We start from the raw sequence: 26,241 nt of genomic DNA, 5'->3' as shown, positions 1-26,241 counted from the left end.
CTCGAGCATGGCGCACGAGCACATGTGGTGCTCGTTCGAGTAGCGAAATGCTCCGAGCATAGCGATGGTCGAGCCGAACACATGTTCGGCCGAGCATGCTCACTCATCACTAATCAGTTAATATTATTATTACTTTTATTCATTGTTACTATTGTTATTTGTATCATTATTATACTTTTGAGATTTCATAAAAATGTAATTTTTCATGCCGAAAAAAATGTTTTTTGTAATAAAATGCAACGCTGAGGAGGTCACCTTTCTTTTTCATTCTAATGCTTGGTTTGAATTTCTTGTTCAAACCAGGTTGTCTTGACCATGTCTACATGTCTAAATGCATTGAGTTGCTGGATTGGCTGATAACCAGCTGTTGAACAGGTGTACCTAATAATGCGGCTGGTGAGTATATATGCAGTTATCCTATTTCTATAATCCTTGTGTTAATCAATACATTTTATTATTCTTTTTCTTACAACGATAGTTATAAGTCTAACACCTGGACACCTTTCCTGCAGAGAGACCTTAGGAAAATAAAGTGGGGGGCCTTACCAAATTATCTAATTAATTACTGGCATTGCCAAAGGGATACTGATAATTCATTGATAAATGAACATCAGTGAATTGACTCTGGATGGGCACAGAACTGTGATCCCTTGTTTATCTACATTCATTCTGGCAACCCTTAGTGAACCGAAAGACAGAGATCTTTAAAAATAAAACTTGATTTGACTTGAGATTCTGGTCCATGGTTAACATCATGCAATTCCTGCAGATCTGTCAGCTGCACATTCGTGCTGCCACTCTTCTGTTTCACCACATACCAATGGTGATTTAAGAACATTAGAACAATCTCGATGAGAAGAAGCCATGCAGCCTCTCCTCTGCACTTCTTCTAAAATAACATCAAGTCGAGTTTTAGAAGTCCACTTAAAGTCCTGGGGCCTCATGTATAAACGGTGCATACGTACAAAAATGTTGCGTACTCCCATTTCCACGCTCAAATTACAATGTTTAAAACCTAAACTTGGCATAAAGCCACGCACATTTCCACGGTACCCCATACCCTGGCGTACGCAAGTTCTGCGCTCGGTTTTGCAGACTGGCGGCACCCAGCATCAAAGAAGTGCTACTGTTCCTGTGTGGTTTCCCTTTCTTTTTTAGATCCACATCCCTGACGCGGCTTTATAAATACACTGAAATTAACAGCATACTGTTTATTAGTTTAATGCATCTGATTGTAATTAACTTGTAACAATATAATGGTCCACAGAATGGTCAAACTATTCTAAATACCAGAGCTGCTTTAGCGTTGTTACTCTCACTGCACCTTCTTTTTTCAGCTATTCCCATTAAGGGTTGCCACAGCAGATCATCTTTATCCATATTACTCTCACTGCACCACTGTATCTGAGTGGGGAATCACAGCTCTACAGCAGCTGATCGTAAAGAGAATTATCGGTATGCAGCATCAAGCACACGCTGCCTCAGCCATGCGCACAGTCTATTTGAACTGCTCTCATGTAACAAACGCTTCAGAGCCTTTCCTGTACGGACCTCACGGTTCACAAACAGCTTCATCCCAAGAACTCTAAACACATCAAGTGCTCCTTGTAGAACTGTCTGTACTTATAAGTACAATCACCTCACTGTAAACTTGAGATACAGTTATAATATTACACAACCTGAGCCACTTTACAAAGCACAAATTAACATATGATGACGATATTATTTTTAAGACGAAATGCAGCAAAATATGTTTATTATATTTTACAGATAAAACTTTAACTTCATTTAAATAATCTATATTGTTAATAATTAAACATGTGAGGACACGGTGCCGCAGTGCTAGCGAGGAGCTGGCGCCCCCGATTGTTCCTGCCTCGCATTGTATTCTTGCTGGGACTGACGTGACACTGGAAGGATAGGTGGATAGAATAATTAAACACGTACTACGAAGATATTTCAATATTCCTTAAAAGGTTTGAAGAATCAACATTCTAAGTTTACAGATGGCTTAACGTCTATTACAGAGCTGATTGTGTGGCGATTGGTTACTTGGAGAAAGAAAAGTAAGGACAGGAATTGGAGGTTAGTACGTTTGAAAGAGACAGTACTGCTGCAATAAAGTATTTCATCGAAGGCAGCGCACGGCGCAGCAAGCATCTTATGTGAGACATGAACAATCACTGCGCCACTGTGTTCTCATATCTAATAATGTGCTTTAACTCCTGTCATCATGAAACTTATATCAAGTATACATCTATAATATTTTAATTATTCAGAGAGCTATAATATCAAAAATGTAATGGATTCTGTGTCCTGTCGGAGGAAGAGAAAGCCAGTTTAAGAAGCATGTACTGATTCACACACATAGAGCACATAGAAGATCAAATACAAACCAAAGCATTTAACGTGCTACTTTAGTTACAATGGGATTTGATAAACTAGTAAATTAAACAATTTTAAGATAAAGTTTATGAAGTTCTACTTTAATGACAAAATAAACTACGTGATTAAAGTGGAAATTTCGAGATTAAAGTTGGCATTTTGAGCTTTTTTCTCACTGTGTCCCTATTTTTTTTCTCTATACCCTAATAAGCTTTCATATAACACTCAGATGGTGGGCTTCAACTCGCCTTTTCACGGCGACTTTGATATCTGACAACTTCTTTTTTATTTCGGGCACTATGCGACTTTGTGAACATGAACTTTCAAGTTTTTCCGCCACGCTATGTCATTTGATCAACTTCCTTTTGTTGTGTATACCACTGTTTAAACCAACAAATAGTACATTTTCATTTGTCTCCACTTGGTATTTGCTAAAATTCTTCTATTTTTTGCCGTGCTTTTGCTTTTGTCTTTTCACAGAAGGCTGAGCTTAAGGGCTATTTATATTGATTTGCATATTCAAAGAGGCGTAATTTGGGTGGGGCAGCAGGCGTGTGCACGTGCGTTACTTTTCACGCTGACTGGGATTTATGGAGTGGAAGAACGTGGAAGTTGCCGTTCATACAGATTTATGCATCTGGATTTTTTTGTGCGTACACACATTTCTGCTTTTTTCCGTATGCCATGTTAAAGTGTGAATTCTACGCAAGGAGTTATGCATGAGGCCCCTGGTGTCTACCACACTACTTGGTCACTTATTGGTTTTCTGTTCACACATGTTTGTGTGAAATTTCCACTTTACAAGTTTCCAGCTGTGTCCCTGTATTCTCAATTAACTCATTTTAAAATCACCGTCTCGATCCACTGGACTAATTCCCTTCATTATTTTAAACACTTCAGTCTGATCTCCTCTTAATCTTCTTTTTCTTAAACTGTAAAGGCTTATCTCTTTTAATCTTTCCTCATAACTCATTCCCTGTAGCCCCCCAATCAGCCTAGTTGGTCTTCTGTGGACCTCCTCTAGTGCTGTTATGTCCTTTTTGTAGCCTGAAGACCAAAACTGCACCCGAGACTCCAGATGAGACCTCACCAGTGTGTTATAAAGCTTGAGCAGAACTTCCTGTGACTTGTACTGCACACATCAAGGTGCTATATAATCTGACATTCTGTTAGCCTCCTTCATGGCTTCTGAACACTGTCTGGCAGTTGATAGTGTCGAGTCCACTACGACTCCTAAATCCTTCTCATAAGGTGGACTTTCGATTTCTGACTGCCCATTGTGTATTCAATAAACTCTGGCCAAGGCTCTTTGCTAAAAGAAGCCTCATTAACTAATATTGCATTGTTTAATTCGAGATCCCTTACTGGCAAAGCATTGGTGCTGTCAGAATTCATAATTGACACCAAACTTGATATACTGTGTTTAACAGAGACTTGGTAAAAACCGAATGAATTTACATCTCTCACAGAGGCGACACCACCTGGTTACATTTTCCTCACAGAGCCTCGTAGCTCAAGAGAAGGCGGAGGACTTGCAGTGATTGTCAGAGTCGAGTTAAATATCAAAAGAATCCCAATTGATTGCCCATTGTCTTAAGAGTGGCTGGCTCTTAAACTAATAACGGAATCAGGTCCTGTCTTACTCGTTGTTCTTTATCAAACTCCAAAATACAATGCATCCTTCATATCTGATCTGACTGAGCTATTAACCCACTTAAGTTCCTTTTCCCAGAGAGTCATTCTTCTTGGTGATTTCAACATTCATATTCGCATCCCCACATCGAAACTGAGAAATGAATTCCTATCCTTACTGGGCTGTTTTGACTTGACACTTGACTCTGGTGGTCATATATTGGATCTGATCTGCACTTCTGGACTATCTGTTGCCAACATTTACAGCACTGATTTGGGACTCTCTGACCATAAAGCAGTATTTTTCACTGTCTCACTACATCTACCCTCCTATTACCTGTAGAGAAGAGCCAAGCAAAATGACACCTTTTATTGTCTAACTAAAAAGATTACAATATGCAAGCTTTTGAGGCAACTCAGCCCCCTTCTTCTGGCAAGATGTAATACAGAAACTGAAGTTTCCTGTGTTTATATCCACACACTAGGACAAGAAACAACAATGGCAAATCTTTAAAGGAAAAATCTTAAATGTAAAAAATTAATAGGTTCACTCAGGCTAAGATTAATTTAACAAGAGAGAGAAGAACAATGTATGGTCAAGAGATTTTTGGATAAGATAACTGTGAGAGGGACTTTAAAGTCACAGTGCTTATGGGCAACTTCAAAACACAGCAAGAGAGAAAAGAATGGGAAGGTAAGCTCATGTTAAAATTGAATACATTACAGCATGGCTTGAATAGAGACAAGAGTTTTATAGCCAGGTATGAGGACTGTTTGCATCTCTCAGACTGACACAGATAACCTGTCAACAGAGCCACATTGTTTTGAAAAACTCATCACAAACTTCAAAGGACTTTGTTGGACAGTTATCCAAAAATCTCTTGACCATACATTGTTCTTCTCTCTCTTGTTAAATTAATCTTAGTCTGAGTGAACCTATTGATTTTTTACATTTAAGATTTTTCCTTTAAAGATTTGCCATTGTTGTTTCTTGTCCTAGTGTGTGGATATAAACACAGGAAACTTCAGTTTCTGTATTACATCTCGCCTGAAGAAGGGGCCTGAGTTGCCTCGAAAGCTTGCATATTGTAATCTTTTTAGTTAGCCAATAAAAGGTGTCATTTTGCTTGGCTCTTCTCTACATTCATAATGGCTAACACGGTACAACACCCTAGTACCTCCTATTACCTGTAAATGACAAATTTCATTCCAAAACCTTAAAAATAGATAGATAGATAGATAGATAGATAGATAGATAGATAGATAGATAGATAGATAGATAGATAGATAGATAGATAGATAGATACTTTATTAATCCCAAGGGGAAATTCACATAATAATATCTGTCCCTCTATCCTTTCTGGATCCATTTCTGATCTTTTACTGTCTGCACCTATTCCGTCAACACTGGATAGTCTTGTTGACCACTATAACTCAGCCCTTCATTCAGCATTAGATAAAACAGCTCCTTTAAAACATAAGGAGGTTTCCTTTAAGTGCTCAGCTCCTTGGTATAATTTAGAATTGCGATCTATGAAAGCAGCTGGCCGACGTTTTGAGAGAATGTCAAGTAAGTCTGGCCTCACCGTGCACATCCAGGCGTTCTCTGACCACCAAAAAGCTTATAGAGAAGCACTAACTGCTGCTAAGAACACCCACTATGGCAGAATAATAGAAAGTGGCCATGACAACACAAGGGTTTTGTTTTCTGTAGTTAATAAACTACTCTAACCCACATCTGGCCCAACTACCTCTTCTACTTACGTCTGTGAGGAATTCCTCCACTTTTTCTATCATAAAATTGCATCACAAATGAAGGTGACTCTGTAGAAAAGTGATATAATTTGTTTTTGAAATTCTTAATGAATAGAGTTTAAAAAAAAGTGCCGACACTTATTGAATATCCCTCGTATTTAAGGAGGAAGGGTTAAATCCTCTGAATATTATAAAGAAAGAACAGGATTAGATCACTAAGGACATACATTTGATAAATAAAAGTGAGACGTCCAGAGTCACGCCAAGATTCCTGGCCATGACTGAAGGTAAAAGGGTGGCATCTTCAAGAATGATGCTTAGAGACAAATCTTCGGGAGGAGAATCAGGGGGCAAACACAAGATAGCTGACTGTGAAAGGTTCAGTTACAGGTGATGAACATTCATTCATGATGAGATGGCAGGACTCGGCTGGAGATCTGGGCTGAAAGCTGTGAGAAATGAGAAGAAGATCTGTGCATCATCAGCCTAGAGGTGGTCAAAAACAGCCATGAGAAGTAATAATATTGTCTAAGGAGCGAATGTAGAGAGAAAAGAGAAAAACCCAACACTGATCCCTGAGGCTCAACTGCGGAGCGCCTCAGTGGAGGAGACCAGGAGTTGGACCAGGAAATGTAAAAGGATCAGTCGGACAGTTAAAAAGCAAAACCATGGATTGTGAGATTACTAGAATTATAAGCAATATTTTTAATCTACACATGATATCATTTTGCAATTTAATACAAATATATACTTTGTCACACAAGTGCTCATGGGAGGCAGCTAAAGGGCCTGAATGAAGGTAATTCCATGCCAGACCAGGGGGTGGTGGAGTGTGCTGATCTTTTCTCTCTTTCCACTTAGACCGCTTATGGGGAATCTCGACTGGCTCCGATGACGTCACTTCCGATTCCAGCCTCGATGGCATCACTTCTAGTTCTGGGCCCGGTGACATCACTTCCTCTACTCTCCCTTAAAACCGTTATCTGTGCCTCATCAGGACAGTTCTGTTCTTGACTCGAACCTGTACACAACTATACACTAATTTCAATAATTTTGCAGCCGGGAACAACTACATGGGTGGCTCTTTGTCTCATCTTTGACAGCTTTAATGAAGTTATAACAATGAACTGTTGAACATAAGGATAAGAACTGAACGTAACTAAAGGGTTAACCAAATGCTGTTCTATGCCTAGGCACCATAGTGACACTGCAACTTTCAAAGAACATTTCCAAAGTTTACTGACTGTATCCTTTATTACTCATTTTGGGCAAATAATATACAGACAATAAAAAAAAGATCAATTCAACTGTTGAACGATTAATATATCTTCAAGTAAGACACAGATAACACCAGGAATAAACACCATGTTTTCCTGGCTTTATTTAGAACAAAAACTAAAACAATAAAAAAAAAATCAATCAAGTAGACAAACATATTCAACCAGGAAAAGCTGGAAGGTCACACCACTGAGTGAGAAGATGAGCCTGTGTTGTTCTTGTCATCACATTCCAAATGCTTGGTCTGTCGGAGTTTCTGCAACAGAATATGTGGCCGTTCTTACATGGCTAGGGGTTTAGGCAGATCTAGGGCTGCCAACTGTCCTCATTTTCCCTGACATGTCCTCATATGTAACGCGTCATGGACTGTCCAGGAGGAGTCCATAAAATGTTGAAAATATCCAGAATTTTGGCTCCTACAATTTGAAATTCTCCATATGCTTATCATTGGTAGAAATCGAAAGCCATACACCAATCAGCATTTGTGAACGTAGCGCGCACACTTTTTTTTCCCAGAATCTTCACTTCCATTGTGGTAGTAAACAGCGCAGATATTGACGAGAATCGTCAACGTCTGTCCAACTTGGTTTTTTCGCTTCATCATTTGAATTCAGCTTTATCTTCTTGGTGAGTTCATTGTAAATGTTGTTCCTTTCCTTAATTATTTGTAATCCTAATTCACCATAACTAAGTGAATTTATTCAAAATCAAAATTACAATTTCACGTTTCCTATGTGAGATCTTATTTACAATTCTTCTTTCATTAGCTTGGTAAAACATGAAATTTCATACATCCAGGGACAGTCTGTTGTATTTAAGTGTGAATGGAAGGAGTGAAGTCTGACATATTCTAAATGTTTAATGGGTTATTAGTTTGCCAGTGACTGTGATTGTGGCCATCATATCATAATTATAGTGATAAACTGCTACTAAAGGTTTATATCATTTAAAAAACACCATAAGACCGTATAAAGGCGTATTACGACATCATAGGGAAAGGCGTCCTCAAAAGTTCTCATTTTTTAACCCAAATGTCCTCATTTCTAGAGAAAGAGAGTTGGCAGCCCTAGGCAGATGTTAAGTTTAATCTCAGCCAGTTTCACTACAGCCTAAGCAACGATGGAATTGGAGTGTGGACCAATATCTGACTGCAGTTCATTGAGTTTGATCTAAAAGACCAAGTTTGCCATGATATAACCATGATATAAACTAGTTTTAAGTGTAATTGCCAGACTATTTCTCTCTTTCAGGCCACACCTCTTCGGAGTAGCAGCGAGCGGAAGCACAGAGCAGCTGCGTCTCCCATGGTCACGTAGCCCTTCGCAAAACACCCGAGTAAGTTCAACTGAAGTAAAGCCGACAGCTGACCAGGTGAAATAACTGACAGTGAGAAATCGATCGCTCAGTCGTTGGTGGAAACATAAATCCGATGGTCTCCTAGTGATTCAGCTGAATGCAGAAAACGCCGAAGCACCAAAGTTACTACAAAAACCGAAGTTACTACAAAAACAGAGAAGATGATATCAGTGCTAAACGTAAGTTCTATCTGCCCATTGAGGGCACGTTTATATGTTGTGTGTCCTGCAGCATGTACAGTTCAGGTTTTCCGGCCAACAGTGTAGACAGCTTCACCTGCCAAAAGTGTTTAGTTAATTTAGAGTTGGTCGGGAAAATTGGAGGACCATGTTAGGAACCTAATAGCAATTAGGCAAACCGAAAATTGGATCGACTCGGTTTGTTTAGACAATTCGGTTACTTCTGATTCGGCTTCAGTCTCTCCAGGTCCCTCTGTAGTCAGTGAGCAGCCAAAGTCAGCAGCACCAATTCAGCCATAGGGCGAGTGGGTAACAGTAAGATGTGGGTCTAAGAAGCCAAAATTCTGTCCCTCAGCACCCAGGTCTTGATTTTGGACCCAGAACAGATTCTCAGCACTCCACAGCATGCCTATGGAAACTGAGAATAAGAAAGTGCTCATAATTGGTGATTCCATAGTGTGGAATGTTAGAATTCCAAACTATGTTAAACCAGCAGTTAATGTCAAATGCCTGGCGGGGGCCAAGATTTCTGACATAGAGGCCACATTGGAATGAATCGCCGACGATGAAGTATCTACCTTATTGCTGCATGTCGGCACTAATGATATTTATTTACAGCAATCTGAGGTATTAAAGAGGAACTTCATCTCTCTATGCACCAAAGCTAAAAGAAAATGTCAGAATTTAGTTGTATCTGGCCCCTTTACCAAGATTATGTAGAGGGGATGTAATTTATAGCAGATTGCATTCCCTACACTGCTGGCTACAAATCTGGTGTGCAAATAAAAGCATAGCGTTTGTGAACAATTGGGATGATTTTTCGGAAAAATTATTTTGTGGATTTTTCAAAAGAGATGGTCTTCATCCTAACTGGAGGGAATCTTATATATTATCCAAAAATATGGCAGCAAAACTGCCTGGTTGACTGATTAGAGCACCATCCAGGCCGCAGTCATGTGATCTTAAGTCACAGGCTGTTGTTAATCCCACCTGTTACTATCCTGAAGCTGTTACCCATAATCCCTGTTATGGGGCATCCAGTAAATTTAGTCTTGATGCAAACCTTAAATTACTTGATAAGCAAAAAATAAGGCGTATAATTAGACCAAGGTATAAAACCATACCCTCCACCAGGGGCATCTGTAATAGAAATTTACTTCAAATTAAAAAAAAATATATTTATCACCAGTTCAGGAAGAAGCATGCAGTTTTAAATGCTGCTTATTGAACATTAACTCTCTTGGCAGTAAAGCTGTTTTGGTAAATTATATTATATTAAGTACAAAATCTGATCTGTGTCTTCTCACTGAAACCTGGTATAGTAAATGTGACACTGCTCCCCTAGCTGAGGCGTCACCAGACGGATACTCATCTATACTAATAAAAGGCAAAGCCCTCACTGACTGACTGACTCATCACTAATTCTCCAACTTCCCGTGTAGGTAGAAGGGTGAAATTTGGCAGGCTTATTCCTTACAGCTTACTTACAAAAGTTAAGCAGGTTTCATTTCGAAATTCTACGCATAACGGTCATACCTGAATCCAGCTCAGTCACAGTGAGAGGCGGAGTTGCGTCCTTCATCGTCACGCCTCCCACATAATTGAGTGCCTACCCATATAAGGCCGTCCGTCGGCAGCAATCCAATCCACTAAATATTCGCGGGTGAAGGACTGTGCTTATGCAAACAAAGATGAGATAGTCAGGGATAGACTAGTGTTTGGCACAAACTCAGCGAAAGGGTGAGAGAAACTTTTAAGTGCCGGGTCTGAGCTAACATTAAATAAAGCCGTGGACATTGCAAGATCGCACGAGGTAGCACAAGCACAGCTGAGAACCTTCGATGCATGTACTCCGAGCGGCTCACGTGAACTGACTGTGAACGCAGTATGCAGAGAACAAGGAAGAGCTCCAAAGAGCGCTGAGCAAAAAACGCATTACACAATTGAGAAGGCAGCAAAAGAATATGAAGCGAGTGACGCATACAAGCATATTCATAAGTGCAGCTACTGCGGAAACAAAGCACAGTGTAAATCGTAAGTTTAAATTAAGTTCATAGACAGGCTGCCATTGGCGTTTGTCATGCTTATGACGAATACGATATTCACGAGATACAAGTTTAATGAGAAGACGCAGGGTATAAACAAGACTTTTGATCACTTTGTAACGAAGTTAAAATTGCTGGTGAAGGACTGTGCTTATGCAAACGAATGGGAAGACAAGGTGTAAAGCTTAACTTTAAATTAGGTTCATAGACACGCTGCCGCTGGCGTTTGTCATGCCTATGACGAATACGACATTCACAAGATACAAGTTTAATGAGAGGACGCAGGGTATAAATGAGACTTTTCATCACTTTGTAACGGAGTTAAAGTTGCGGGTGAAGGACTGTGCTTATGCAAACGAAGATGAGATGGTCAGGGATAGAATAGTGTTTGACACAAACTCAGCAAAAGTGTGAGAGAAACTTTTAAGTGCCGGGTCTGAGCTAACAATAAATAAAGCCATGGAGATCGCACGAGATAGCACAAGCACAGCTGTGAACCTTCGATGCATGTACTCTGAGCGGCTCATGTGAACTGACTTTACAGAACTGCGAAAGGTAAACCCGTGCATGCAGTGTGTGATGTCTCAGATAAAGAGGAAGACGAGCTGTTTATTGATGCAGTAAGAAAGGAACAACCCTCTGAATCTGAACAAGTCTTTGTAGACATATCAATAGGAAAGCAAGGTGTAAAGCTTAAGTTTAAATTAAGTTCATAGACATGCTGCCACTAAATATTCGCAGGCAAATCCACAACTTAATACCGGGAATGCCTGTTAAACATCTTAGATTCACGAGTACCGATTTGGGTAGTGAACACTTCGATAAATGAAACCTGTTACAGTATCTTTACAACAGTTGACAAACACGGAATGTAACTTGAACACAACACATCCTCCAAATACGAACCTGATTGAAACAAATAATGATAATCAAATCCTTGATGACAGCAACATTCATAACAGTCACAAAACAATTACATTGACAATCATGTTAGTTATTTTTAAAATGTTTCCTTTTCTTTTTCATAACTTCTTTAACACACTACTTCTCCGCTGTGAAGCGCGGGTATTTTGCTAGTTCCATCATAAGTCTAGAGATTCTGGTCGAGGGGAAGGCCTTGGAATAATTCATTGTAACAAAATGCAAATCATGTCTAAACATTTAGGCGAGTTTATATCCTTTGAGGCATTCATTTTAAATATTAAAACAGATTCCAACACAATTATAGTGCTAGTCTACAGACCACCAGGGCCATATTCATTGTTCATGACTGAATTTAGCAACCTTTTATCTGATTTGGCTATAAATTATGATCACGTAGTACTGATGGGGGATCTTAATGTACACATTGATGTGGAAACTGACACTTTTAGCAATGTTTTACTTATTTGTTAAATTCAGTAGGATTTTGTCAGATTGTCAAAGGTCCAACTCATAATCATAACCACACATTAGATTTAATTATAACTTACAAAGTTGAAATTCAAAATTTAAATATTATTCCATTAAATGAAGTAATTTCTGATCACTACTTAATTACATTTGATTTAGTCCTGCCCTTGCCATCGCACTCACAGATTAAAACAAAGAAAGTACAAAATCTAGATTATAATTCTACTTCAAAATTTATAGATACTTGAGTAAGTCAAGTGTAATTGTGGAAAACCATTTAGATCTGTTAACATCAAATGTAAACGTGGAAAACAATTTAGATCAGCTAACCTCAAATTATAATGTGACCTCGACAGATGATCTGGACACAGTGGCTCCCCTTAACGCGCACACGTACCGGTCCCGGGACATAACAGCGTTTTAAAAACGTTACAGTAATGTGTGCATGCCCATCTGCCATGCATCTCGACACCCTACCCATCAAATGAAACTTCAAAGTCTCGTCTTACCGATGATATAAACCATTTTGACACACAACAACCACAGCACTGACACTAAAGCCTTTTTTACAGAGAAGTACATACTTTTAAGAGTTGACTTTCCCTACCTTTGAAGACCCCCTGCAAGTCAAACATCAATATTTCCGAGCAGTATTGATCCCATTGTGTCCGTAAGGCTCCAGCGAATATAATCCAGTAAAACGATTAGGTCCAAAATACACGATATATCCTCAAAGGGACAGAAAACTCCAGAAAACGTTTCATAACTTGAGACTAGCTACGTAATTTTTTTTCATTTCTATTGATCATATCAGACGTAATTTGTTTCTGTCGGCGATAGCCATGCTACCGCATGTAACACGGAAGTGTTAGCTTCTGATCGACACCTAAGTTGGCCAATTACGACGGGTCTGGGGTTGACTGGCACCTCGTATAGCCAACGAGTGTCACAGACAGCTGAACGATGACGTACAACTCCAAACCCTGGTAGAATCTACCAGTTTGATTGGACACTGTGACTGACACTCAAAACTTACAGCCAATGAGCAGCCGAGCATTTTGATATGTAACTTGCCATACTAACTTGTAAACAAAACGATCGGAGCTGCGAAGGTGGCATTTGTGCCAGTCTGCAGAGTTGGTGCGTGGTTGTTTATTGTGATTTCGCCAAGTTTTTCGCATTTTAAATATGAATAAAGTAGATAAACGTAAATAACGCTCGATTAAATAATAGATGCATGTACGCGCGTGAAAGTATCAACGGCCCAGGGACATCTAATGGCAGAGAGAGACATGTGACACGCCCTTGTGCTTTCTTCTTGCTAGTGATTGCTGCCATCAAGTGGCACATGGAAAAATGCTGAGCTGTGTTGTAACAGTTTGTAAAAGAAATATATATAGTTTGTGTGCATTTTATAAAAAAAGTAAAAATAAAAATATAAATATATTTTTGGCCCATAAGACTTGTATTGACTATTTTACATAGAAATGTGTACTTTTTATTGTTTTTATTATTTTTATAACTAATAGAGTGACACTGTGTGTAGATATAGATTCCTTTAGGTGTAAGCTTTCAGTAGAGCCCTCATTGATATCTGTGGGTTGAAGCATTCAAAAGTTATTACACTTTTTCCATACGTTCCAAAATGTGATAATGGTCCCTCTAAAAGCCCTGGGCATGCCCACATAAAACTGGTGTAAAAAATGTCATTTTTACAGGTATTCTTTTCAAATTTGAAATGTGAGTAGTCAACAAGTTATTCTGTTGGTACATAGTGTGTTTCTGTCCCCACCTACCTACTGCAGCTTTATTTTCCTTTATTTTCATAAAAAAACTTAGGCAAGAACAAAAAAATTCGTTTTTTTTTGTGAGTTCTAATGTGCATAACTTTTGATCAGTCGCACCTACAGTGATTCTGACTACTAAGGGTGAAACTAGAGAATGTTACCTTTACAAAGAGACCAAACATGTGTTTATACTCCAGATAGTTCAATAACAGCAATGATTCTAATTTGGAGAGGTCGAATTACAAGCGATTTAGCAAAAATGACCCCGCTTGAAAAAAAAAAAGTGATCAAAGTACATACAGTGCATCCAGAAAGTATTCACAGCACATCACTTTTTCCATATTTTTTTATGTTACAGCCTTATTCCAAAATGGATTAAATTCATTTTTTTCCTCAGAATTCTACACACAACACCCCATAATGACAATGTGAAAAAAGTTTACTTGAGATTTTTGCAAATTTATTAAAAATAAAAAAATTGAGAAAGCACATGTACATAAGTATTCACAGCCTTTGCCATGAAGCTCAAAATTGAGCTCAGGTGCATCCCGTTTCCCCTGATCATCCTTGAGATGTTTCTGCAGCTTAATTGGAGTCCACCTGTGGTAAATTCAGTTGATTGGACATGATTTGGAAAGTCACACACCTGTCTATAGAAGGTCCCACAGTTGACAGTTCATGTCAGAGCACAAACCAAGCATGAAGTCAAAGGAATTGTCTGTAGACCTACAAGACAGGATTGTCTCGATGCACAAATCTGGGGAAGGTTACAGAAAAATTTCTGCTGCTTTGAAGGTCCCAATGAGCACAGTGGCCTCCATCATCCGTAAGTGGAAGAAGTTCGAAACCACCAGAACTCTTTCTAGAGCTGGGTAGCCATCTAAACTGAGCGATCGGGAAAGCAGCCTTAATCAGGGAGGTGACCAAGAACACGATGGTCACTCTGTCAGAGCTTCAGAGGTCCTCTGTGGAGAGAGGAGAACCTTCCAGAAGGACAACCATCTCTGCAGCAATCCAACAATCAGGCCTGTATGGTACAGTGGCCAGATGGAAGCCACTCCTTAGTAAAAGGCACATGGCAGCCCACCAGGAGTTTGCTAAAAGGCACCTGAAGGACTCTCAGACCATGAGAAACAAAATTCTCTGGTCTGATTAGACAAAGATTGAACTCTTTGGTGTGAATGCCAGGCATCATGTTTGGAGGAAACCAGGCGTCGCTCATCAACAGGCCAATACCATCCCTACAGTGAAGCATGGTGGTGGCAGCATCATGCTGTGGGGGGGTAGGAACTAGGAGACTAGTCAGGGTAAAGGGAAAGATGACTGCAGCAATGTACAGAGACATCCTGGACGAAAACCTGCTCCAGAGCGCTCTTGACCTCAGACTGGGGCGACGGTTCATCTTTCAGCAGGACAACGAGCCTAAGCACACAGACAAGATATCAAAGGAGTGGCTTCCGGAAAACTCTGTGAATGTCCTTGAGTGGCCCAGCCAGAGCTCAGACTTGAATCCGATTGAACATCTCTGGAGAGATCTCAAAATGGCTGTGCACCGACACTTCCCATCCAACCTGATGGAGCTTGGGAGGTGCTGCAAAGAGGAATGGGCAAAACTGGCCAAGGATAGGTGTGCCAAGCTTGTGGCATCATATTCAAAAAGACTTGAGGCTGTAATTGCTGCCAAAGGTGCATCGACAAAGTATTGAGCAAAGGCTATGAATGCTTATGTACATGTGATTTCTCAGCTTTTCATTTTTAATAAATCTGCAAAAACTTCAAGTAAACTTTTTTCACGTTGTCATTATGGGGTGTTGTGTGTAGAATTCTGAGGAAAGAAATTAATTTAATCCATTTTGGAATAAGGCTGTGACATAACAAAATGTGGAAAAAATGATGCGCTGTGAATACTTTCCGAATGCACTGTAGAAACTCTCCCTGGTTTAATGATAACACTCGCGCTCTTAAATTAGTGTAGAAAACTGGAGCGCAGATGAAGAACAACAAAGCTACATGTCTTTCAAATTGCATGGACAGAAAGTGTTAAAAAAATATAAAAAAGCTCTCTTTAAAGCTCGCTCAGAATACTATTCTACAATAAAAGACAGCAATAATTAAAATCCTCGGGTACTGTTTAGAACAATTGCCAAATTAGCAAATGGGAATTCAGATCTACAGTGCAAAATCCCAACAGATATTAGCAGTACAGACTTTATGAGCTTCTTCAATGAGAAAATTAAAAATATATGATCCCAGATCTCAGCATCACAGTACAAACCAAATACTAGCTTAGCAGACCCTGCCTCACATTGCATTCAGCACTTTAGTAATTTTAATCCTTTAACAGAGCAGGAAGTCTTAACTTAAATTTCTAAAATGAAGTCCACTACTTGTTCCCTAGATCCAGTGCCAACAAAACTAGTAAAAAGTGCAATGGATGTTCTTGCAGCGCCAGTTCTAAACATTATCAATAGTTCATTACTGCATGGCACAGTACCTGATGCACTAAAAGTGTCAGTCATTAAACTGTTACTTAAAAAGTCAGACCTGGACCCACACATACTGAATAATTATAGGCCTATTTCAAATGCATCGTTTCTCTCTAAAATACTAGGAAAAGTAGTCGCCAATCAGCTTCAGTCACACCTTACGCATTACAATTTATTTGAGAAATTCCAGTCTGGTTTCCGCACTGGTCATAGTACAGAAACGGCACTAACGCGAGTTATAAACGACATTCTGATATCCTCTGATGAAGGAAACTCCACTGTAATGATGTTGTTAGACTTAAGTGCAGCATTTGACACCATTGACCATTCTATTTTACTGCACAGGCTAGAAACTGATGTTGGGCTTACAGGCCCCGTGCTCGCTTGGTTCAGTTCTTATTTATCAAATCGATTCCAATATGTACAGAAATGTGCTGACAGTACTCCATCATTATATACAGAAGTTCAATATGGTGTCCCACAGGGCTCAGTACTCGGACCTTTACTGTTTTCACTTTACATGCTTCCACTGGGATCTCTCATTAGGAAACATAATGTTAATTTTCACTCGCATGCAGATGACACCCAGTTATACCTTTCATTTAGATCAAATGGAGTTTCTCCAATGTTGTCTTTAATTAGTTGTGTTAGTGAATTAAAAGAGTGGATGGATGAGAACTACTTGTCTTTAAACACAGATAAAGCAGAGATGTTAATTGTTGGAGGGAATGACGCTGATCACAACAATATTCTGTCATCATTTAACTCACCATTAATTTTACTGAATCAGCCCGCACTCTAGGAGTTATCTTTGACTCTAGCATGTCACATTACAAAGGACCCAGGAACCCCAATAGGGTTCCCCTTCTGTAGTACAATTCCCAGGCAGCCCTGCTGGTGTCCAGACTGGACTGTAGTGGGGTGGGGTGTTTGGAGCACTGCCAACTCTCATGCTGGGGGACGAACTGTTCAAAACATTCATTGTCATACACATACAAGTAGGAGGCAGCTAAAGGGCCTGAGCAATTGTAATACCACCACCGACTAGGGGGTGGCAGAGTGTGCTGATTGTCTTTCTCGGTTACTTGCAGACCATTCCCGGGAAATCCCACCAGGTTCCAACACCCTCGATGACATCACTTCCAGGTCTGGTCCCAGAGATGACGTCACTTCCTGAACGGGCCTTTACAGCCACCATCTTTCTTGTCTGTGATCAGTTCTGTTTTGGACGCACTCTTGTGAACGGGAGGTTGCCCCAAATCTTTATCATGTCTTTTGCCATTATTTATCACACCATTCATCCCTCATCCATCCATTATCTGAGTATCCCAACTGAAACAGTAACTGAGGACCATCCAAGCCGGATTATGCCTCCATTCTTGTGCTTCGTCCATTACCGCCTCCCAGCTGGGCAGGACATTATCCTCAACCTTAGTCGAGATGCCCATCCATCCAGTCCGGCACTTTCATAAGTTGCTGTAGTATATTTTGTAGCTTGACTTACTATCATGTGCAAAGCTCTATGCTTTATACCCCTAGAAAGCTATGCAAGTATGGTTAAAGGATAGGTCTGATATTTTTTAAGTCAAAGTTGTTTCTTTACAAACATACTATATATTCATTTGCTACACAAAAATGTGTTCTAAAATTAAGTGTTTTCTGAAAATGTAAATGAATTTCTTGCTCACACTGTGCACTTTACATAATGCTAGTTGTTAGGCGGGCTTGTGTCAGACTCGGGCATTTAAATTCTTCAGCGATCAAACTGTAAAATGTTGCCACCTAGTGGCTAAAGAGTCCAAATATCACAGCTCCAGTTCCTTGTGCCACTGGACCCCCCCTCTGAGTGACATTAAAATATGGAAATTAGTTCATTGATCCAGTAAATGTCTTCGGAATATGTGTACTATGTCATAAAATCCCATGGTTGTTATTTCAGTCCCACCGCTCCCTCTTTATAGTATACAGTATATAAAAGTCTACATACCCCTGTTGAAATGGCAGGTTTTTGTTAATGTAAAACAATGACACCTAGATAAATCATGTCAGATCTTTTTTCTAGCTTTATTTTAAAATTGCAACCTATGCAAAGATGGTGAAAACAAATAACAAACCGGTCAGGGCAAAATAAATAAATAAATAAATAAAAATCAAAAGTCCACTGTGGAATGGGACCCGGACACAGACAGGCGGACATTGTTTTTGCACCCAACACACTCATTTATTATATACACTATTTACAACAAACAGTCCTGTGCACAAACCCAGTGCCTCCAGCACCGATTCCCAAAAGTCCAGGCCTCACAGTCAAAAATGCCTCTTCTCCTGGCCGCCTCCAGTCCTCTCTCCAGCTCCATCCTTCTTCCACCCGACTTCCGCTGCTGAACGAAGGGAGGCAGCGGCCCCTTATATAGGAACCCGGTGTGCTTCCCAGCAATCTCCTGCGGACACACCCCTGTGTGGCGGAAGTGCCGGCTGTGCACCCAGAAGCCCTTCGGGTGTCCCTGCTCCTCTTCCCCCCAGCACTTCCTGGTGTGGAGGAAGTGCTGAGGTCCAGGGTTGTTCAGGCACCGGGCGCCTGGCGGCGCCCACGGGTCCCTACAGGGTTGGGCTTCCAAGCCCTCTACCCGTGGCCCCCAACACAACCAGTGTGGTCGCCCCCTCGCGGTCTGGAGGAGGTACAAGCCCTCCTCCGGTCCTCCTGGGCGTCCCGGCTGGGCTCCACCCCCAGCCGCATGCGACACCACAAAAACCCAATTGCATCACATCTATCAAATTGACGCTGGCAAGTAGTAGGACAGGCACCTTTATGGTTTAGCTGGCATGGAGGAGGGAAGGCAGAAGATGTATGGACTTGCTGCACATCTTTAAACATTTTTAGAGAAGCAATTATGGTTAGCACCACAAATAGGATAAGTGTCTGTCTCTGTGTCTGTCTGGCTGCCTCTTTAATTCCAAATAATGGAGAATCACAATTTTTTTTTATTGATATAATATTTTAATCCCCAAGGGGAAACAATCTTTTTGCATGACCTTTGGGGGTCAGAGCATTTGCAGTAATAAAATGCAGTGCATTTCTCATTCCAACAGATGGCGCATCACCAATATTAGCACTGCATTCATGAAGCCCATACCAAATGGCACGTAAAAGAGACATGTGCATTGCAATTGTTATTCCAACAGACAGGACATCACAAACATTTGTAGCAATGTGTTTTATTTCAATAAATGCTTGTGACACGCCATCTGTTGGAATAAATGCAGTGTATTTTATTCCTAAATGTATTACAAAATACATTCCAATAGATGGTTCACTGCATTAATTTCTTGGATTTCAAACCATATAAGATGGGTAGCATGAATGTATTATCATCACAAATGTTTGCAATGTACCATCTGTTGGAATGACAAATGCAATGAATATGTTTATGTTATATGCCATCTGGTGTGGGATTTGTAAAAGCATTGTTAATGTTTGTGATGTGCCATGTTTTGTGACAAACAGCAGTTTGTGAGGTTGAGGGACTGTGTCCCCAGGGATGGTGGTGTGTAATACTGGAGCACCTCAGGTAACTGTCCTGTCTTCCTTCCTGTTCACCTCTCTAAACAAAAGACTTCCAGCACAATACTAGCACTTGCCCTCTACAGATATTGTCAGATGACTCATCCATCATAGGCTGCTTTAATAATGGAGATGAATAAGAGTACAGGAAAGTTGTGGTGGAAAGTCTCGTGGTGTGGGGACAACAACCTGCTACTCAACATCAGCAAGACAAAAGAGCTGGTGGTGGACTTCATGCATGCCAAGAAGCCTTGGAGACCAGTCAGATATTCAGGGGTAGGACGTGGAAGTGGTTCAGAGCTACAAGTACCTGGGGATTCAAATAAACAACAAATTGGACTCGTCTGACAAAACAGTAGCTCTGTACAAGAAGGGTCAGAGCAGACCGGACTTCCTAAGGAGATGTGTGCAGCAAGCTGATGGAAATGTTCTACCAGTCCATAGTAGCCTGTGTGGTGTTCTATGCAGTGGTCTCCTGGGAAAGCAACCTGAGCTCTAAAGACAAGCAATGCCTGAGCAAACATATCAGGAAAGTCTGCTCCATCACTGTGTGAACCCTGTGTACATTGGAATCTGTTGTGGAAAAGAGGAGGGTGGAAAAATTTGACACCATCATAAAAAAATTCTCCTCCATCTCCTCCAGGAGGCGTTCTCTTGGACCACTTTTAGCCACAGGCTCACTCCACAATGGTGTGCTAAGAAGTACCTCTGGGGGTCCTTTCTGACCATTGCTATCAGGTAAGACATTGTTACCAAGTTCCACCCAATGTTCTCGTTAAGCTTATTTTTATTAATTTGATTGATTGATTGATTGATTGATTGATTGATTGATTGGCTCTATTATCTGTCCTGTAAGTCTGTATCCTTGTTTTTTATGTTTCTACAGCTGTCATCTTAATTTTCCCTTGGGATTAATACAGTTTATCTAACCTCATCTAATCTTTTAAATTGACAAATGCTATGCATTTAATTACAACAAATGTTTGCTGTTGCGCCATCTGTTAGAATGACAGAGACATAGCTAAATGGACACACAGATACACAGACACACAGACACATGTCCTTTAATTAAGGTGGATAAATATCTGGAATGACTTGTGTTTGATGGGATTGAAATCTCATCACCTAATTGTTGTGCCCAAAATACTTGAGACATTAAATACATCTTATGTACTTTTTGGTGCCTCATTTATTTTATGTAAATGAACATTGTAATAAATGTTACTGAATGAAGGAACAATGAACAGAATGACAACTGATTCCAGACTTTTGGCAGGCAATGTAAATACACCCCCGTCCACGCTCATTAGCGTGAATGTTTAAAACAATAGCAGTGTCTTTTATAAACTGCCAGATTATTGTTTGTAGAGAGTGCGGTTTGGCCTTGACCCATAGGAGCGGCTGATGACTAAAGTGATGAGGCAAATGTGATTATTAATATTACAACTGGAGCACGACATGACAGCCAAAACTCTGTATATGCACACAGAGCAGATAATTCATTTTTAATAAATATTTTCTTATAAATTAATCGGAGACAGAGGCTGCAGGCGGTCTGTCTGCTTTTCAGGAACTCCTTACGGAAGGGGAGAATTGCGAACATTCCGGTTGAATGTCAGGCGTGGGGATCTAATCCGGAGACACGCAGGGCCTCCTCACTGTCCTGTTACACTAATATGTGGGTGAAGCTGCAGGGGATGGCTAGTATATATATATATATATATATATATATATATATATATATATATATATATATATATATATACACACAACAACAACAACAACAACAATATTTATTTCTATAGCACATTTTCATGCAAATGATGTAGTTCAAAGTGCTTTACAGGATGAAGAAAGAGAAAAAAGGCAAAATATAAAAATAAAATTAGGCAATGTTAATTAACATACATAGAATAATTAACATAGAATAAAGAGGACAATAAAAAAAAAAAACTCCAGATGGCTGGAGAAAAAAAAGAAAATCTGCAGGGGTTCCAGGCCACGAGACCACCTAGCCCCCTCTAGGCATTCTACATAACCTAAACGATCTTAGTCTTCATGGTTTTCAGGCTTCACATGGAAGAACTTGATGATGGTGGTCATATGGTCTTCTATATACTGTATATCTGTGTGTGTGTGTATATACATATATAGTCACTCAAGCCCATCAGAGTATTTCCTGATAGGCTCAATTGAGGTATAATAACCCAACATTACTAACATTCTCTTCTCCTTCTCTCCCCATAGTGCCAAGAGACCAACCAGTGAAAGCACTTAGCTCTGCCCCTTCTGGTTCATCCGCTATATGTCCAATGAATGATCCCAAATTCTGCTGCTGTCAGATCAGTTTTGTTTATATTTTGCCTTAGTGCTGGAAACATCACGCCAAGAGGAGTTTCTTTTATTGGACATTTTTTGTTGATTAAATGGGATGACCCGGTTGGCATTTCTCTATTTCTCTATTCATTTTGTAAAGCACTTTAAGCTACATTTTTTTGTATGAATATGTGCTATATAAATAAATGTTGATTGATTGATTGATTGATCTCAACTTTTATCATTTTCTCTATTTCTGCATAAATATGACCTAAAACATCATCGGATTTTCACTAAAGTCCTAAAAGTAGATAAAGAGAAACCAGTTAAACAAATGAGACAAAAATTCTAAAGGGTTCACAAACTTTCAAGCACAACTCCACAAAGAGCCATAGCAAGGTTTGGGGCAGCCACCTGTATAATTGGTTTCCTGGCTGCAAATTGACGTTTTAAACGATTGCACTGCTGTGCACAAAACCGAGTCCAAAACAGAACTGAGGGATTAGGGAAAAGGTGGAGGCTTTTAAAGGGGAAGACAGGAAGTGAGAACAAAGGGGTCGGGCTCAGGAAAGTCTTCAGTCATAGGTTCAAGCCTGGATGTGACATCACAGGGGCCGGAGCTGGCAAGGTCTTCTTCCATAGGCTCAGTCCCGGAAGTGACGTCAAGAGGGCCAGGTGGAATCTCCCGTGAATGGTCTGCAGGAAAGGGAGAAAAAGAGTCAGTGCACTCTGCCACATCCCGGTATGATTCGGAACTGCCCTTACTCAAGCCCTTTGGCTGTCTCCCATGCGTACGTGTGTGACTATATATATATATATATATATATACATACTATATATATAGGTAAAATTCTGTTACAACGAATATCTTTACAATGAAATTTTCATTACAACGAAGTATTCTTATGGTCCTGACAGTTTCCCCATATGACACGAGTCTATAGAAATCTCATTACTACGAAGTACATTCAGCAGATACTCTCATTACAACAAACTGACCTTGAAATGCTTGAATGAATCAGCCAGAGAGCAATTAGTTCTGTGGTCACAGCTCAGTTGTGCACAACGATCCCCCAAACAGAAACACTGTAATTTTCTTTTCTTTCTTTCGAACTTTCCTCGTACTATTTTGTTTTTTTTTTTTTTTTTGCTGTTTTTGTTTTGGGTGGTTTTCAGTGATTCCTTTTACTTATCGTTTGTCAACATTTGAAAAACATCCATTGGAATTTAACTCATTGTCACCCTCCTATAGAAACGGCAGACACGAAAAAAACGACAACAGTTCATATTAGAAAAAAAAACTTTACATTTTTGCTGCTCTCGATTGCAGCAAAAAGAAAAAAGACGTTGCCAGTGAATTCGGAATTTTGACGTCAACACTGTCAACTTTCTTGAAAGACCGAGCAAAAAAAGAAGAAAAATCTTGGGTTGTAAATGTATGTGAACTGCTGCATTTGAAGATGTCAAAAAAGTTGTTTTTATGTGGTTCAGTGATGCTCGCTCAAGAAACATTCCTATTAACGTGGCATTCATTCAAGAAAATGTGAGGTTTCTAAACTATCTTGGGACCTCCTCCAACTGGACAACACACCAAAGAGCGTCCCGAAGTGCGATCTCCGTGTCTATGAAAGACTGTTTATCTGTTGCCAGGGCAACAGCAGGCTCACAACTCTGGGGTGGCTCTTCACCGAAGCAAACAGAAGATCTCGATGTGTGATGCAGGGCACAGCATTACTTGACCACTAACCAGGCCATGACCATGCCTGACTGCTGTGTCTGAGTATAGGAGAGTGACAGATCCCGCTACAATAAATAACTGTGCTGTTCCTGTTTAAGCTGAATAAAGATGTTTTTTTCTAAAGTACCGAAACTAAGCCTCGTGTTTTGGGGTGCAAGACAGGGACTTATAGCGCACCCACAATCTTTTAGGATTTGCTTCTGTGGTGCCTCACTGCAGCATTGTGAGCCTGCTATATTCAGGCCCCAGCAACGGACAAACAATCTTTCACAGATGCTGCAATCGGATTTCGGGACGCACTTCAGTGTGACGTTCCCGTTGGGTGGGGGAGGGGATACCAAAAGTGTTCAGAAACCTAACAATTTGAAGAAGAGGAAAAGAATGATTCGGCCTCTGATTGATAACTGTGCTGCCCACAACAGGCTTCTGTATTTAGATAATGTTTGCATTGAATTCCTCCCACCCAATTGCACAACAGTGCTTCAGCCAATCAGTTTGGGTATTATCAGCACCCTGAAAGTGCATTATCACAAGGAAATGCTGAGAAAGATTCTCATCATCATAACTTGCTGGCAGAAGAACATTAAAATTAATGCAAAAGAAGCCATTTAAATTGATTGCAAACACCTGGACACAAGTTAAAGAAAGCACTATAGTAACAAATACATAATCTCATTACAATGAAATTTTCATTACAACAAAATATTTTTAGGTCCCTGGCAGTTCGTTGTAATGGACTTTTACCTGTATATATATATATATATATATATATATATATATATATATATATATATATATATATATATATTGTGGAGGATTGCCGGCTTTCCAATGCCGGTCCGCACCCCCAGGCCGCCAGGAGGAGCTCTCCCGACAGCAGGATCGTGCCCCGAGGTCCAGCAGGGCCTTATGGACCTTGTAGTGTTTATACACAGCCCTGCTGGATACCTTGGGGGCCACCAGGAGTCGCTGTGGGGGGGCTTATGGGCTCTTTTGTACCCGGGAGTACGTCATGGTCATGTGATAGAAAGGAACGACGTGCTCCCGGGTTGAAGAAAAAGACTGTTTGCCCTGACCCGGAAGGAATAAGGAACTGTGGACTGTTGGGACAGGAACACCTCCAGGTCAGGGGCTATAAAAGGAGAGTGCCTCAGTCCAGACGCTGAGCTGTGCTGGGTGGGAGAGGAGCAAAGTGTCTAGGTGAGGAGGAATGATTAGTGTTTTGTTATTGGTGTTTAATAGTGATTTAATAGTTAATGAGTAGTGTGGAAGGTGCTTGGTGCACTGTTTTAAAAGAAAATAAAAAGGTTGTGGACTTTTAACTGCGGTCCTCCCTGCGTGGAGTTTGCATGTTCTCCCCGTGTCTGTGTGGGTTTCCTCCGGGCGCTCCGGTTTCCTCCCACAATCCAAAGACATGCGGGTTAGGTGGATTGGCGATTCTAAATTGTCCCTAGTGTGTGCTTGGTGTGTGGGTGTGTTTGTGTGTGTCCTGCAGTGGGTTGGCACCCTGCCCAGGATTGGTTCCTGCCTTGTGCCCTGTGTTGGCTGGGATTGGCTCCAGCAGACCCCCGCGACCCTGTCTTCGGATTCAGCGGGTTAGAAAATGGATGGATGGATGGACTTTTACCTGGTGTCTGGAGTTGTACCCAAGGGTTCAAGGGTGCACTACTGCCCCCTACTGCCACTATATATATATATATATATATATATATATATATATATATATATATATATATATATATATATATATATATATATATATATACTGCGGTGGGCTGGCGCCCTGCCCGGGGTTTGTTTTTTCCTGCCTTGTGACCCTGTAGTTAGAATATAGCGGGTTGGATAATGGATGGATGGATATATATATATATATATATATATAAATATACTGTATATATTTACTGTATACTAGGCAGATTTTCCCTGACCCCCTTCCCCCCACCCTGAGGCTTGCATTGTGCCAGCCACTTCACGTCTCTGCCGTGTTGTGAAGGGGGTGGATGGATGCACGCTTTGGAGATGCTGTGTGTTTTGCTTCTTGCGCTGAGCGTCGATCATTTCAAAGCCTGTACAGCAGCTGTCCTTTGGTGTCACTGCTTTGTCTCGTGGGGCATTAAAATGTCTCTAGCGGGATGTCAAAGTGTCTCTCGCGGGTAGGTGTCTCCCCGAGATGATCACGTCTTGCGTGATGATAAAGTGCCACCCTGAGATAATCACGTCTCAACCCAAAATCCATCCATCCATCCATTTTCCAACCCGCTGAATCCGAACACAGGGTCATGGGGGTCTGCTGGAGCCAATCCCAGCCAACACAGGGCACAAGGCAGGAA

At 40.5% G+C, this 26,241-nt stretch overlaps 1 long non-coding RNA gene across 1 annotated transcript; it reads left to right on the top strand.

The window, feature by feature from the left end:
- Positions 1 to 256: 256 nt before the first annotated feature.
- On the top strand, positions 257 to 17,426 carry LOC120524919. Its single transcript, XR_005632865.1, has 3 exons — positions 257 to 396; positions 8,301 to 8,585; positions 17,387 to 17,426. It is a non-coding gene; the product is annotated as an uncharacterized LOC120524919 (long non-coding RNA).
- The last annotated feature ends 8,815 nt before the right edge of the window (positions 17,427 to 26,241 follow it).

Source organism: Polypterus senegalus, chromosome 3 (genome assembly GCF_016835505.1).
Source record: "Polypterus senegalus isolate Bchr_013 chromosome 3, ASM1683550v1, whole genome shotgun sequence".
NCBI classification, from domain to species: Eukaryota; Metazoa; Chordata; class Cladistia; order Polypteriformes; family Polypteridae; genus Polypterus; species Polypterus senegalus.
The sequence above is the reverse complement of the archived record's forward strand: the minus strand, read 5'-3'. Positions and strand labels throughout refer to the sequence as shown.